We start from the raw sequence: 17,008 nt of genomic DNA, 5'->3' as shown, positions 1-17,008 counted from the left end.
TTATGTCTTTGCTTATTCTTCAACACCAGCTTCTAAAAGATTTAGATACATAACAATATATGTTTGATAAATAAGGTATATTTAATAAATTCCTAGGATTTCACTCAGGTTCACAGATATATTTGTCTAGCTTTTTGGTCTTTGCTGACTTTGTTAAGCTTTATCTGTTTGTATAAACTAAGTCATGCAAAACACACACACACACACACACACACACACACACACACACACAAACAGCTGTGATATTCTATAATGGTACATTATAAAAGGATTGAAAATGTTCCCAGTCTCCCTATAGACTATATTTATGGTTTATATTTACTGAATTTACAATTCATTTTCATGCTAAAGGATCTCCAACTAAATCTTAAACTTACATTTTAAGGCAAAAAATTAACAGGGATAAAGATGTAAAAATCATGATCTTATAAAAGCTACTAACTTATAAAATGTTATGTAATTCATTTAATGGGTAAGCTCTATGTGTTTTCACATGCAGTTATACTTATTAGCTAGAAAGTCTTCAAACACTTCAGAGATTTGCTGATTATAGCATTTAAAATGATAAGTAAAAGTTTTCTCATAATAGAATCACTTCCTCTTAGTGGAACCCTTGGTTCCATGAAGGGTGTAGAGAGTGGGCACTATGACTCCACCTGAGTTGTGATTACACTAACCCCTGAGGGAAACCATCCTATTCCTTGCCTCTTGTCTGCTACCAGGACCTTACAGAACTATAAACACTTTTGGGGCTGATTGCCCCACTTTGCCTGATCAAAGTAAGGTTAGATTTCCCAAGTTAGGCTACCAAAAAAAAAAAAAAACCTAAAAACTCTCAGACAGACCTGAGTCTGTCTGTCAGCCAAAGGCCTTGCTGTTCTGTAGGACAGCTGAAGATTAAATGGCATGTATGACAGCCAAAGACTTAAGACTAGTGCACATGAAGACCACAGGAGCCTAGGGTTACACATCTAGGTAGCAGATAAGTTGCTATCATTATAATTGATACATAGGTAGTTTGTATTACACATCCTGCTATAATGTAGCCTTCTTGCATCTCTGAAGCTATTGACTAACAATAGCTTTAAGAGCAGCAAGCTTTTTCCAAGGCCAGAGCCATCTTATTAGTTCACTTCATTTGTGAAAATCAAGCCTCCAGCCTCACTGCCTGTAGCCAAGAAAAACAGTTTACCTTGCCACTGGACTCTGAAAAGAGATAAACTCACAGCACAGGTTTCAAAGTAACTTTTTACCATTCCTCAGGTGGTCCAGCCTCACAGACTGCTACAAAATGGCCTGCACTTCCCTGATCCCATATAGTCCTGTAGCAGCACCTCTACAGAAAGTCAAAGAGCCTGCTCTTCCCTACCTTGGCCAGCATTCCAATTTTCTTGGGTCCTTAACAACACCCCAGTGTCAACAGGATGTAGACATCAAAAAGATACATTGTCTCTTATCATTTATTTATTATTAAACCTGGAACAAATGGCTGAAGTGCCTATTTAACATACCAAAGTGGACCAGCCCACCAAGTTCTCCCTGAATCTCTCAATCCCTACCTGTTACAGGGTCTTCCTGGCTGGTATACTCCACCCAATACCATAAACTTCTCCAGCGCAGGGTCTTGGTTGCCTTTCTCCCAGAGGCTCTTCCCTATATAATCCAGCCATTTTGGTTACCTATCCTCTTTGGGGCCTACTGACTGCTGTGTATGGTTCCTCTCTCTCTCTCCTTTCCTTCCTCCTCCTGCCTCTTGACACATGGCTCAGGGTCATGTCCACTCTGGACACTTCTCAGATGTTCTTGCCTCTGACTGTGCTTTCCCACACACCTACAATAAACTTTGTCCTCTACCATACTTAGGAGCAATCAATCATGTTCCTTTTTTATTTAATTTCTTTTTCTCATTACTTATATGGGGGATTTTAGTTTGTTAAAAGATAGCAGGAGAAAAGTTTTAATGACAGCATCTCACAGCAGACTATTTCTAGGCCCTTGAGATATAATGTCAGTTTTGGCATTGGATCATGGTTCTAAAGTTTCTCTTAGATCCTGTAGGAAATACAAGACCACAGTTCAGTATAAAGAGTTCTTCTATTTCCATCCAATAAATGATTATAATACCTTGTAAATTTAAAAGTTTATATGAATAATGATAAAAGAAAGAGTGAGGCTATGAGGAATTTATTTTAAGCAGCTGTCCTTGAACAAGGACAAGCACATGTCATGGACTAAGGAATCCTGTGTTACATCCATGTTTCAGGTATTCCGAGCAGCATCACATACAGTGGGCACAAATCTGACAAGCACATATGAACAGAGTGCAGGCCCACCTCCTCTACCAGAGGTGAAACACACACACCCCCATGAAAGGTTTCCTTGTTCATTGTTTTACATTCTGGAGATGGGAAGGAGGGGGAAGGGAAGAAAGAGGGCAACATTTTCATCTATTTCAAAAGGCCAGAGTTGTTTGTCTTCTCCTCAATGTTAGTAAGCATCAATTTAAAGCACGGTTCTTAGATCATTGGGTGAGAGGATACACAGGTGTTTAGAAATGCATGAGCTCTACTTATAGACTTGGATACTTGGTGTCTGGTCCACGCTGATTACTTAGAGATTTGCTTTGTAAGTAATATGGCAGGATTAGGGTGAGAAAAAGTTCTTTCCAAAATAACCTGGGGCTTCCTCTTCATTTTCTCCCCTCTTGTCCTTTCCTTCCTCCCTTTGTTCTCTACCTCTCTCCATCACCCATCCCTTTTCCTTTCAGTAAAGGCAATTTTAGTAGCATGTGAAAATCAGATGTTTCATTCAAGTTTGAGAAATGAAGTCAGGTTGGTGACATAAAGGTTATTAAAACACAGAAAAGAAAATAAGATTGTTCGTAGAGTTTGCTATCACCTTGCAACCTTAGAAAGTGGTCTCTGAACTCAGGCAGATTGCTGAAGTCTGCTCTATAAATTCATCCTATACCAGGAGCTGAAGAAGAAACCAAGATTTCAGGTTGTATTTAGTTCAGTTAAAGAAGTTAAAATGATCTCACAAATGATTGCCTTGTATATAATAAAAAGCTTTAGTAATCTTACTGAGAATAATCTTTTGGTCAAGAGGTGGAGTTTGACACACCTGTCACCACATAGGATCTGAGGTGACCTCCTTCTGAAATGTGAAGAAAAACTCTTCTATATGAGCCTCTCTTGGCTCACGCTTCCAGGATAGCATGAGCTGATTTATAAACTGCTTAGAGTGTGTGTGAAATGTGTGCCCTTTGCAGCTTGCCTTTACACAATCCTGGAAACCACCTGCTTTAGGATTGCATGGCAGAACTAGCTCCTGTCTGCTAGGCAGAAGGTAATGCTCCAGATTTATACCAAGACAGCAAACTTCTTATCTAAAGGCTGACAAGGACACCAAACAAGGCTAGGACTGTGTGTGTGCCTGACCTGGAAGCTTGAGGCCACCAAGTTTCTGTGTGATACTGTTGGTTTCATTTGGGGATCTCAGAAAAAGCTAGAGCCTTCCCTGAGAGTTTCTTCTCCCTTCACTTCTAGTATTAACTGTGGGCCGAGAGCCCTCAACTTTACACAGTAACTGTGGTGTGTGTGTGTGTGTGTGTGTGTGTGTGTGTCACAGGCCACTTACTGAAACGTCTCTCTGGTTTAAACTTTGGGAAAATTTTACAAGAAAGCTAGATTTACCTTATCTCCCTAATCTTCAGAAAATATATTGCAGTTGATTCCATATTGAAGGGCTGGAAAGATGGCTTATTGACTTATTGATTATAGCACTTTTCATGCAAGGACCAGAGCTTGAATCCCCATAATCCATGTGCAGATGGACTTGGTAACATATGTCTATAAGCCCAGAGCTCTATTTTTATTTAGCTTTTAGGATTTTATATATGCATACACTGTATTTTGGTCATATGCAGTTGTCATTAACCATCTCCAATCCCCTGATTCCCTCACAGTTCTCCCTTTCAACTTCATGACCAATTATTTTATTGTTTGTTTTGTTTTTATTTTTTTCCTTATAACCCCACTAGCCCAAAGATTACTTCTTATATGCTCATGGGTGAGCAGTGGTCATCCACATGATTTTGACTGCAGATAAGTAAAGACATATTTTATGGTCTATATTTCAAAATTAGCAACATGGATAATCTCTCTCACCAAAGTTGCAAAGCTGCTTTCTTCTGTGTTGAGAAAGGCTAAAAGTGTAATTGTAACACTAAGCTGCCCCAAGGTATTAAAGCAAAAATTCAAACTTCAAAGTTTAAGAATCTTAGAAAAATTCATCGTCTGTTTGAATAATTTCTGATTATATAACATACATTTATTTTGCTAAAAACATAAATCAGATATAATTATATCCTCCTAGAGAAAAAAATACACTTACCTGTCAGAACATGTCTCCAATATGTAAGAGATAGCCAGTGCTGATGTACTATACAAATGATAATTATGTGTGGAAATAGTCTGACTATTTAACTTAATAGAATTATCCAATGTGCAGATGTTTCAAGCCTCATTTTCTGTTCTTCTAACAGACATACTTTGTTTCTGAAGTAAAAAGAAATTAGAAAATATTACCTTAAAATGTATGGATTAAAAATGTAGCAAGGAAAAAATAAAAGTCATCACAAACATTTAATTCTAGAAACTCTTTACATAGTATCGAGAATGCCAATGCTAAGACAGATGAGGCAGTAGAGGTGAATGTCTTGTGAGTGCTGAACTCAGCCAAGAGGCTAACAGTGTTCCCAAAGTTAAAGTACTGCAAGGTCTTTCCTGTGGCAACATTCAGAAGCCCAGGGTATACTTGCGGGGGGCGGGGGGCAGTAAATAGAGAGATTTAAGACTGAGAGAAGTCAGTGAAGATGTAATTGAAAGATGGTAAAAATAACAACAAAAAAGAACAATGGGCAGATGGAGTCCATGGTAGAGAGGCACAATCAATAATGAGGAATCCTGGCCAATGTTGTCTGTCAAGTGGTACCATTGACTGGATGAGGCCAACAAGCACTTTGGTAGGTGGATGGCATAGTGCTGGCTGAGACTTGCCATGTCCACAAGTCTAGACAAACATCTACTATTTTGTACAAGAAAACCCAAGGGTGATAAGAGTACAGGTTATTCTATTCAGTAACTAGTGTATTACCTTGTAAAAGAGAAGAGGCAGAACAACTTTGGGGGAAGTAAGATTTAGCCAGTGACCAGGACATAGGTATTATATGATAGGTAACAGCGTCAAAGTTAGACACAGGCTTTGATATGTCTAATGGGCATTGAACTATTTATTTTTAAAATGGTCAAAATCTCACTGTACAGGAGCCACACACAGCATATGTGATACCTGAAGACTGTCCCCATGCAATGCTTTTGTGAACCAGAAACAGATGCTTGCAGTTTCCGAAAAGACAACCATCGTTTATATCCACTCCAGGATTTTGTGAAGATCACTGCTATCAAGCTGGGGCAGTCACAGACTGTGCCTATAGTGATGATCTGTGCTTGGTATAGAATTTATTTCCTTATGCAGCCTAAATTTGCAGAATCTAAGGTGGTCTTGCTAAGCACGTTTGAATTGGTGGATATAGGTTTACAATGTGCAGAAATCAAGTATGAGCAGAAGAAATCTGATCACAGACAACACAATTTAGCTAGCTGTACAGCAAAAAGCTCTCAGCTCTACTTTATTTCTAAACTATCTTGAACCTTTGCCTTGACCCTTTGACTATGCTTTCCCTTTTCATTTGTGTATTTACCAAAAGATTTAGCCAGTGACCAGGACATAAGGATTATATGATAGGTAACAGTGTCAAAGTTAGACACAGGCATTGTCTAATGTTTTCTCAAAAATCATGAAGCACTTTCTACATTCATGACTGTCCGCTAGGGGCTGTAAGGGGAAGATGAATATCTACTAATGTGTTTCTGCCTTCAGTGGCTTGAGGCTCTGAAAACATATGCACAAAGAATTATATGCCAAGCCAGAGAACAATAGAGGATTTATGAGTGCAACCAAGCTAAACTTTCCTTATAAATTTAAAAGAAAATACTCATTGCAATTGATAAGAAACTCCCATATGTTGCTGATGGTATTACAAATGGTGCATACTTTAGGGAAGAATTCATTTGGTACTCTATATCAAAGGCAGATGAATTTTACTGTGCAGCATTGTTTTGTGGGTTAGGCATAAGGGTTCAGGTCTCTCTAGAATGGTTATTAGAAAAACTAGGCATAAGAGTGTGCTAGAGATCACAGGGAATGGTCTGTAGAAGAAAAGTCATCAGAAGCTGTCTGTGAAAAGAGGCTTGGGAAAGCCTGCAAAACAAGATGTTAATGGGAGATTCATTCAACACATTCCTGGCACTTTAAGGACTTTCCAGATTACTGTGTGTTAATTATGTTGTGTTTGTTTCCTTCATGGTGAAATGCATGGACCCTCAATGTCAAGAATGCCTGGGAAGGTTACTTCATACAAACTTCTGGCATTGCTTTCTCACACTATACTTATTAATCCTTTGCTATGGCAACTGCCTGCATCTTTATAAAGTTTCTCCACATGTACTACTCTATTACAGTACACTTGTAATTACACATAATATTCTGTGCACTCTAGCTTCCTGGCCTTCTAGAAGCAGATGCCAGTTAGAACTTGAAATACCACAGGAGAGTTCCAGAGTAAGATGTGGCCAGAATAAGGCCTCCAATTATGCCATTGGCTAGAAAAATGGACGGTTATCTGAGATAGTTCAGTCAAGGACTCTGGAAGCTAATAGTGGTGTAACCAAACTTGGAGGAGGCCAGTGAATATCTTATGTACACATCTCATTCTAGGCTCTGTGTGAGGTAGAAGCTCCATTTAGCTACAATGTCCAGAATATAGTAAATGTTTTATTTCTATATTTCTCTATTAAACTCTAGAAAGTAATAAAAAGATACTTCACAAGATTTTATTTTTTAAAAAATTTATTTTACTTGCCCAACAGATGGGCAAATAACTCCAAACAAGGATGGGTGCCAAACAAGGAAATTTGTGGGCAGCCTGGGGTTTGTTGTAGGAGTCCAAAGAATGGAAAGAATTGTTTTGAGAAAGGTTGAAGAAAAGCTCTATAATCATTGTGTTTATGTGATAGATATATAGGCAATTCCTTTATACTTTATTTTATTTTTATATATTATTATGAAAATTAAACTTTTCAAAATAATGTCAGAAAATGGAAAAATGTTTCTCCATGAAGATACAAACAATTATTATTAGTGCATAAGAGCAGATTCATGGTGTCCATTCAAGCCATTGGATGTGGTGAGTAAATGAAATGTGTTTTGGGCTGTTTTCAGGTGTCTCACCTGTCTGGAGGTGTGCTAACTCTGTCTTGAAAAATTTCTAGTCTCCATCATGCTGCTGGTGGTGAGCCAGCCCATCTAACAACTGCAGGAAAGAATGAGGACCAGCTGCCAGACCTGGGGGTTGAGAAGACCCATGGGGAGAAATGCTTTGGTCTGCACCTGGGAGACTGAGAAAAATGCCAGGATTCAGAAGCTAAGGATGAACATGAAGCACTGTGCAAGTGTTGAGCTTGCTGGAGATGAGCTGAGACATAGCAGGTGTGATAGGAAATAGTAAAAATAGCAGAAGGAAGGACATGATGCGGAGTCTTAACTGTCAGTTACAACAAAAGGTGAAAAGCTTTTGTCAAAATGATGTCATAGTTGACATTTTTAGAATCCCCTCCCTATCCCTTTTGGTTGTTTCTGCTCTGGTGAGTGGAGCCCCACCTCTCCTTCCAGAAGAAAGGCAATCCTATGGTCATTTGCTTTCCTGACGTGACATGACATACTCCTCATTTCTAAATGGCTTTCAGAAATTCCTTGAATGAACCTCAGAAGCAACAGGACATTTATGTTCAGTGGGTATTAATTGAAATGTCATCTCCATAGAGAGGAGACCAGATAACATGTAAATAATGGAAGCTAAACATTGAAGGGGCAATAGGGAAAACATATTAATTACCTGAAGAAACAACTGTACAATTTGGTAAGGGATAGCATATTGACTCCTTTTTAAAATGCAAAACTACATGATTTCCTTGAAAAACATTGGTTTAGTCACCTAACTCTAATAGTAAAGGGAAAGTTCTAATAAATGTTCAGGTGGGAGTGCTGGGCATTGACAAAACCAACATGGAGACACAACAGGGTCAACACTCAGAGAATCAAGAGGTCCTTCTTGCACAGGACCATTTTGATTTTAGGGATGATTTTATAGAAATGAAAGAAGGAGTGTGTGCTGCTCAATATAAAGGAGAGAAAATGTGCTGTATTTACAATATAATATTTAAAAATAAATGAGGATTAGAGCAATACCTTCATCTAATAAAAGTCACACACATGATTTAGAATGTTACCGTATTTTAAGGAATGACAAGCAAATTAGAGAAATACTCTTACTTAAGAAAGAAGCTTCATGATTATCATCAGGCCTTTGTTATCTATAGTGATGGTCCTGAGCTATTGCTTTGATTTCAAACTTTCTCTTTATCTCAAGATTGTCACCAGATCAGATTCCTCCAGATAGTATGATAGTTTGAATGCAATTGGCCCCCATAAACTTACAGGGAGTGGCTATTATAAAGTGTGGCTTTGTTGGAGTGGGTACAGCTTTGCTGGAGGAACTATATCACTGTGTTGCAAGCTTTGAGGTCTCATACATGCCTTAAACCACACCCAGTATCTCAGTTCACTTCTTGTTGCCTTTGGATCAAAATGTTGAATTCTTAGTTCTTCCAACACCATGTCTTCCACACCACCATACTCCTAGCCACCATTCTCCCTACCATGATGATAATGGACTAAACCTCGGAAACTGTAAGTCATCACCTCCATTAAATGTTTACCTTTATAAGAGTTTTCAGTCATAGTGTCTCTTCACAGCAATAGAGATCCTAACTAAGACAGACAAGTGATACTGTTTCACCACATGGATGGCCTATGGGCTTCCTTCACTGAAGCTGTAAGGTCACTGCACATGGACATCTTTCTTTCCTCATTTGCCTCTGTCCCACTGTCATAGAAATATTAAATAGTGGCACCCTTACAGACCATGGCTTATTGTGGGCAACAGTCATCACTTACTTCAGTCTTTCCTACCTATTATTACTTCCTTCCCTGACTCCTAACCTCACCTTTGGCTCCATTTGTTCCTTGTGACCATGGAAATTATTTGCTTCCCATCTCTCATGTCTTACAGCCGTGGTAGAGAGTAACAAGTAAATACACCCTACAATAGGATGCATGGAATTTAGCAATAGTGAGGTGACAGCAACAAACTGTGTAGCAACTCTTCTCTTCTTTGAGATGAATATTTTACAGGAGCCTCCTAGCATTGACCACTAAGAGTTGAGAACAGGGGTGGGAAAGGGAATTCTAACACTTCCTTTGATCTTGTTTATAGGCATTCCTGGCTCTCACCAGCCACACACCACGTGTGCCTAAAGTTTTGCTTTGTAGGACAGAAATTTTTCACATTCTTTCCTCCATGATTTGTTTTGCCACTCCTTTTACCAAGAAGTTCAAACCTGAAAATGCCATGCTCAGATACCACTGGCAATTAACTTGTAAGCTTGCCCAGTATATTTTCTTGTATTCACAATACTGTGTTTGCATTAACAAATTATGGAGCTCTATTGCTTCTTAAAATTGAAGTGCTTTTCATATTTTTCTCCAGTCAAATCTCTGGAAAAATTTCAGGTTTGCCAGGAAGTCTGTAAAAGCACACCAATTGAAGTCAATTTTAAACTATTGTCTTCAGAAAATTGTAGAAAATTTTTTACCATTGAGTGACCTAGCAAAACCCCAAACTGTGCTGCCCATTTGCAGTTATGAAATGTAACACTAAATTGCTCTGTTAGCCTGTTTTCAATAAAAGAAAATTGCCACTGGTAAGAGAAATTCCCTATGATGTCTACCAAAAAAAGGTTTATTTATCTTACAAAGAGCCATTCCTGATGATAGTCCCATTCTTAAAATAATTTCATAAAGAATCTCACCCACTAAAAATATAAATAGTCTAATAATCCAATGGCTTTGTCCTTTTGAGTGCTTTATTACTATGTGTGTATGCATGTGTGCATGCCAGTCTGTGTTGAGGTCACAGCACAAAATGCAGAGTCTGTTTGCTCCTTCCATCATGTGAGTTCCAGAGATTGAACTTGGGTTATCAAGATTGGCACCAAGTACCTTTATATGCTGAACTATGTCCCCAGACTCAATTGCTTGATCCTTTAATTGCCCAAAGGGAAGAATTGATGCAATTGCATATGACCAATAGGAGTTGTAAAATCAAGTTTTGAAGTATTAAAACTGTCGAGGCTTATGTTGTGCCAGGGTTGGAGATTTGGACTTTCCATATAATACTTTATGTTAACAGCAGTTTATGAGATACTGTTGGATAGGTAAGAAAACAGATGTAGATAAAGGAGTTCAAATGGAGACCCGGTAAACCAGAGATTGGAACCCTGATGGCTCTGAAGTGGAAGCTTCTCTCACTGAGGTAAACTTGCCTTCTGAAAATTATCAGGGGCACTTACAGAGCAGCATCTTCTAGAAAAGCAATCAGTGAAGGACAATTTAAGGGATACCTATGACTTAACAGAGAATAACATAAATTTTAGTCCTACTTGTTCCTGGTATATATCCATTTCTGAAAATGTCTGTCGGTGACAACTAACTTTTGGTTGTGACCTGGCATGTTCTTTCCTGAAATAAGTAGGTACAGACATTTAGATTATTTGTTTTGAAATTATATATTTACAATGTCAGTCAAAGGCTAGAAAATAAAAACATATTTAAAAACTCAGGCTGTGGTCAATGTTTTCATGGCATGCTGCTAGTCATGGACAGGGTTGTGGTGGTAGCCTCTAGCATCCAATGGGCACTCAATTACTCCTAACGCTCTGGGGTAGTTTGAAAACCAATGGCCCCCAAAGGGAGTAGCACTATTAAGAAGTGTGGCCTTCTTGGAGGAAGTGTGCAGTTGGGCTTTGTGGTCTCTTTTGTTCAAGCTTCCATCACTGTTACTTTCAGTTGACTTTCTGTTGCCTGTAAGATGTAGGACTCTCAGCTATTCCTCTAGCACCATGTCTGCCTGCATGCCACCCAGCTCCCCACCATAATGATAATGGACTGAACCTCTGAAACTGTAAGCAAGCCTCCTCAATTAAATGCTTTCCTTCTAAGAGTTGTTGTGGTCATGGTGTCTCTTCACAGCAATACAGCAATAGAAAGTTAACTAAAACAAGCTCATAATGATAGTAAGTGTAGTACTGATACGATCATTACCTTCTCCTCCCTGCCATATACACCAGGCTTCAAAGTATCTTGCTGCTTTATTTTAAGCACAGATACTCTTAGGTTATCACACATAAACATGTTTTAATTTTAGGCTAAATGGTGGAATAGGAAACACACGGAGAGAGAAATAGAGAGAATTAATAGAATTGCCTCTGGATTTTTTGGGGGGATGGGGGAAGATCTAAGTCTCATCGTGTTTAAAAAGACAGGCTGCTGCCTGCAATTTAACTGAGAAGAAATGTAATCTCCTTTGGGACAAGCTCTGAACCTTTCCATTTAAATATGTGGAAGAATTTTTTCTCACAAATACTCAATTTTACATAGGATAAAAGAAACAATTTATATGGCATTAACAACATTCAAGCCATATTGAGGCTTGAGAATCCAGAAGAATCTGGGTTAAAGCAAAATGCCAACTTGCAACCTAGAGTACAAGACAAATTAAAAATGTGTATTCTGCCTTATAGCCATGTAGAGTCAGTGTTAGCTTATGTGAGTTGCTTGTGGCTTGAGCACTGAAGCAAGTGTTTCAATTAATAAAAGCATTGAAGAGAAGTCCTATGGCTCTTGCCCAGTCACTCCATGACCCAGCCTCAGTTCATTCAACTATTCAAGGAGGGAGGTAGACTAGACAAAAACAAGTTCTGGTATTCAAGGTTCTGTTTACTCTTTATCCAGAATAGCTTCATTTTGGTATCAAGAGTCTTCTTGGTACCTTGAAATGTACATCTGACCTTTGTGTTTGGTTTCTAATAAAGAGCTAAATCCTTGGAAGTTTCCAAGTGACAGGAAATAATAAGGTGATGTACTCCTGGATAGTTGTGAGATGAGAGATGGAAACCTGAGAGATCAAAACTTCATTAGAAATCTACAGTATCCAGCCCCATTTCTCATAACCTTTAAGAGATGAGAGGGGTACAGATTGAATAATTAACCTTCATTTCCATGCAAAGAAACTTCCCCCAAAGTCCTATAATAAGGAGGTTAGAGAGACATGTGCTCATAGGTAGCAACTCTACAAGACAGAATGTGTTACCTTGGTTGCCTGTGTACAGATGGGGGAGGTCCTTCTGTGTATATGTTTGTCTTATTGGTTGATAAATAAAGCACTGTTGGCCAATAGAGAAGCAAGTTAGGCAGGACTAGGAGAGAAGGAGGATTCTGGGAAATGTAGTAAAGAGGAGAGTCGTGATGTGATCCCATGAAGAGAGGACACATGCCACTGGTGTCCTCGATAATATATATGTCTTTATAAAATATATAGATTAATGGTTATGTCGATAATTAGGACAGAGCTAACAAATGAGAAATCCTAGTCATTGGCCAGCAGCATTGTAACTAACATAAGACTCTGTATGTTATTCTGAAGCCCTAGCATGGTGGTGGGGCTCACACAGCTGGTGGAAAGAGTTACTGCTACAGTGTACCTCATTCTGTACTCCTGCATAGTGTATATACCTAGTTAGGAATAGCTTCCTATTGTTTATGGTTCGGTTTGGAAGGAGGTGTTCAGGCTTGGACACCTCTTTCAGATGACTTTAAGGTTTAGTTAAAATAGATAGTTAGGAGATGACATAAGCAGATTGTTGTATATTGTTAAGTTTTAATCCTCTTTTAGACTAAAAGGGGAATTGTAGGGGAAGCTGTAGCCACGCCTTCTTAGGGGCTGGCGACAGGGGTACCTGAGCAGGCTTGTGAGGGCGTGGTCAGAGTGAGTAGGGGGACTTCGTTTTCGGTTTCGGTTTCTCTTTGCTTCTTGCTGTACAGACTACCACCTGCTGGCTGGTTCGCTCTGTAAGTAAGGCTTTTCCCTATTAAATACCCTTATATTTCTACCTGACTCCGTATTGGTAATTTCCTACTATAATATTTCATTTACTTCTTATAATATTCTTTATCAAAAAGCATCTGTCGTAAGCCAAGAGCTTTTCTGTCTTCACTGGCCATTTTAGCACATTACTGAAACTGAAGAGAGGATGGAGGAACTGTATGTGATTGTAACTGCTCTGTCTGAAGTTGCTGTGGTCAGAAGTTTGCAACTGCCCTTGAAGTACAAGCAGTCTAGTGGGACTGAAGCTCTTATGTTTTGGAATTTGATGTTAAGTCTAGATAGTGATACAATTTATTTAAATTGTAGGACACCAAAAAAGAAGAGCTATGGAAGTAGTTGTTCATGAGAGGAAAATCCCTCACAGTGTCAGAAGTGTTCCATGAGTAGTCCAGGTCATGATAGACTTATATTAGCCCTAACCAAAGGACAATAATAAGAAAGAACATCTTTTACAGCACTTAAATAGTTTCAACTGCACGGAGCCATGTTTAATAGTAGATATCCAGCAGAGGAGGCTGGTATGGGCTAAACCAAGAAAGTACATAAAGGGAGGTATGGTACTTCCCTGGACACAAGGTCTGGGGTACATTGGATGACAGGAAACACAGAGGAGGGAAGAGAAGAAGTTACAAGTGGTAGAGGAAAGACCATGCATATACTAGAGACCTAGAGACCAAAGACCTAACTGTGCAGGATCCCTTCAAATTAGCCTTAGATTTGGCAATGTCCAGCCAAAATATACATAAGTGTATATTTCATGGCACCTTCCATGAGAACTGCATCCACCTACATATTCCGTGATCATCAATGAAGAGGTTGATAATGTTAAGGGATAATGGTTAATGTTCAGCTCATTGTTGTCCACAGGCTGAATATTTGGCAACACTAAATTCCTGGGTAAAAATGAAAACAGAAGTAATGATGGTACTAAAAGTCTAGTGGGTGCTGTTTGCATATCTGTGGCCTTCCTTCATCAGCAACAGTGAAGAGGTAAGCTCAGATACATCTTTCCTGAAGACCCATTCCAGGAGCTCTGGGTTGACTTCCCTGCTCAAAAGATAGCTTGGACAAAGAAGTTCAGTTTAAAGAAGCTGAGTGAACTTTTAAGACATCTGCCCAGTAGGCAGAATAGTTCCTCCATTAGTGATACAGAAATTTATATATTGACATCTTTATATATTGAGGCACAGTTTTGAACATTGCTTCTGAACAAGAATCTTTCTTCACATATACTTTCTCCATGCTTTCTTGGATTAAGAATTAATAACTTCAAATTGTAGTTGAGGAGTTCCGGGCCTTTGGATGCAAAGAGGTATGGTAGACACCCCATCTTGCAAGGCAGCATTCTCTGTTTAACTTTCTAAATTGGACATCCTTGGAGAGCATATGATGCATGTCCAATGGATCTATGCCTCAATATTCCACTTCTCCAAAGTCTAAGAGTTGAGCAAATGCCTTACTTCCATGGACTTGAGTCAAACAGTTCTGTTGTCCTGTAGGGAGACCCATGAAATTTCTGTTCCATGCAAAACAAAATCTTGTGGTGCCTCATTTTTCTGAAAATATTTCTTAACTCCAAAGACACTGAACTCTGCTGGACTTTGTAGCCAGGGTAATAATACACCTTGAGATCATTTAAGATGATGATGCACTCAACCTGCTATCTACCTTGTACTAGGTCTTTTAAATTTAACCTGCCTTTAAGCAAACATTGTAACCATCCTTCTTGTGCCTTGCATTCCCCATGTTATCCTTTTATAGACTGAGGTAAATGCGCAGTTTTAATCTTGAGTTATAGGGTTTTTCAGGTCCCTGACTCAAAGCAATGCATGTGTTGTGTTGCATGTGTATTGTATTAAGCCTTTGCTAAAAACAGGTTAAAAGGAAGCTTCAATGAAACAAGTACCTCCAAATTTTGGAAATAGCATCAGAATATAGTGATATGATAATATCTCTGGGAGGTTTTTAGTGCTCTTCTGGATCAGTGTGTATGACTAAAGTAACGACTTGTAAAACTCTTGTTAAAGATTTCTATAGGAAAAATCATCCCACATTCCTTGCTAATCCTGTGTTATGATAATAGACCAAAGGTTTTAGCTAGGGATATTCATGACAGACTTCACACACACACACACACACACACACACACACACACACACACACACACACACACACAAGTAGCACAGCACACAAGCATCAGTGACACACAGAGATCACACACATACAACAAACAAGCAAGTAACCACAAATTACAAACAGATGGAAGACACAGATCCTCTTCAACATTGTCTTGAAGGCCATATTTTGAACACCACTCTTTTGGTAAATCTGAGGCTCTCTGGAATGGATCTGCTGTTTCTCTAGGATAGGTTTGCTATTCTACAAGTGGCCAGGCCCTTGAAGGTCAAAGCTGAATGATTCTGTCTGGGGATGCCTCTCTCCTATGACCACACTGGGACAAATTTCTACCATCGCAGATTATTTAGTGAAGGATGTTAAAAATGAGAGTTGCTTAAATACTGTCAGAGAAGATATGAGAGTTGTTATTTTTGGAGAGCTATTATTTCTTGGAAGTAAAATATTTCATGGGTATGCCATGGGTTATAACCATGGATAAACTGGAAATGAATTGTTTATAATTATGCACTATTGACATGTAAGTAGACATGAGCTAGCTAGTCAGAGTGGATGTTCATTAAGCTAAAAACAGCATATGGTTAATTGTTTGATAGAAAGAGTGCCATGCACTTTAACAAATGATTCTGTTGTCTGATTGTTTCTGATGGATTTATGATCTTTCATATGGCTTTAAAGATGTCCTGCCTGTTCACATTTATACTGCCACAATTCAACAGACTACAGAGCTTTGTAAGGGACAATTCAGTTGGAAAATGAAGTGATAAAGTGTCTGTTTTGAAAGCATGTTGCAGGTACCTCTACAACATTCAAACTGACTCTCAGTGGTTTGATAATCAAGATGAAGTGAAGACAACGTGGAAGCGTTTTTGACTTCCTTAATAATAGTAGCATTTTGATGCTCATGTAAGTAACTCTTAGACCTTGGAGAGAGTAAAAATCTTTCCAAATGAGTTAAGCCTAATTTGTCCCAAACAATTGTTGAATGTCATCTGTGAGGTCCATGTAGTATTAAAAACTGACAGGGCCTTTCTAAGCATCACCTCTATGTGCACAAGACTGGTGATATCCTCAACACAACAAAACCATTGTGTGCAGTCTATACTGTGTGTTGTGTACACAAATAACAGGGTTAGGATTATAAAACATACCATAGCCTTTGTCAAAAATCCCACTAGTGGCAGATGATAAAACTAAAATACTCTTTCCTAGAGTTATTTCTAAGTGCTTAGGACTGTGCTAGATGCTGAGATATTGGTTCTGTTCCAAGGAAAGCAGGAGAGACCAAAGCCTCAATGCCCCTGGAGTTCTGGAAGACAAACACACATTAACCAAATGCTCAACAAGAAACTGTTTTATTGAAGACTTCTATGCTGAAGGGACATCCAAGCTTGAGGTTTAAATGAGTTAATCAGATAACAAATGTGGTGCAGAAGGGAAAGAGGTCAACCAGCTCTTCTCCAAGTCCTTGTCCGTCATCCCCACTCCAGCTCTATAGAATTCAATGCTGTGAAAAGGGTCATCCAGATTCAGGTCGGAGGCCCTATCTACTGCTAATTATGTGGGCCAGTGTCCTTAAAGTGGGATTCTAAGCCAATGTGAACTCTTACCTTGGGATTTTCTAAACACAGACATTTGCTGGTCCCAAATGCTGATAAAAACCAACAACTATGAAAACAAAAACTT

Source organism: Cricetulus griseus, chromosome 2 (genome assembly GCF_003668045.3).
Source record: "Cricetulus griseus strain 17A/GY chromosome 2, alternate assembly CriGri-PICRH-1.0, whole genome shotgun sequence".
Taxonomy (NCBI): Eukaryota; Metazoa; Chordata; class Mammalia; order Rodentia; family Cricetidae; genus Cricetulus; species Cricetulus griseus.
Note: the sequence above shows the minus strand (reverse complement) of the source record.